The 596-nt window shown below is 45.0% G+C and overlaps 1 protein-coding gene across 3 annotated transcripts in view; it reads right to left on the reverse strand.

Moving 5' to 3' along the window:
- The window catches only part of nfxl1 (nuclear transcription factor, X-box binding-like 1), a 20,911-nt gene that overhangs the window by 15,666 nt on the left and 4,649 nt on the right, over positions 1 to 596 (reverse strand). The window lies entirely within an intron of this gene.

Consider the following 596-nt stretch of genomic DNA (forward strand, 5'->3'; position numbering starts at 1 on the left):
CACACACACACAATACACAGCTGTTACACACACACACACACACACACATCATACAGCTGTTACAGACACACACATCACACAGCTGTTACACACACACACACACACACCAGACAGCTGTTACACACACACACACACAAGACAGCTGTTACACACACACATCATACAGCTGTTACAGACACACACATCACACAGCTGTTACACACACACACACACACACCAGACAGCTGTTACACACACACACACAAACACATCAGACATCTGTTACACACGATGACGATGTAAGATGCGATGTGTTTTCTTAGTTTCACACACACACACACCAGACAGCTGTTACACACACACACACACACACATCATACAGATGTTACACACACACACACACATCATACCGCTTAAACACACACACACGAACACACACACTCACCACACAGCTGTTACACACACACACACACACATCATACAGCTGTTACACACACACACACACACCATACAGCTGTTACACACACACACATATCATACAGCTGTTACATACATACACACACACGCACGCACGCACACACAAACATCATACAGCTGTCACACACACACACATCATA

The sequence above is a fragment of the Sinocyclocheilus rhinocerous genome, unplaced genomic scaffold, assembly GCF_001515625.1.
Source record: "Sinocyclocheilus rhinocerous isolate Xijiao unplaced genomic scaffold, SAMN03320098_v1.1 scaffold3366, whole genome shotgun sequence".
NCBI lineage: Eukaryota > Metazoa > Chordata > Actinopteri > Cypriniformes > Cyprinidae > Sinocyclocheilus > Sinocyclocheilus rhinocerous.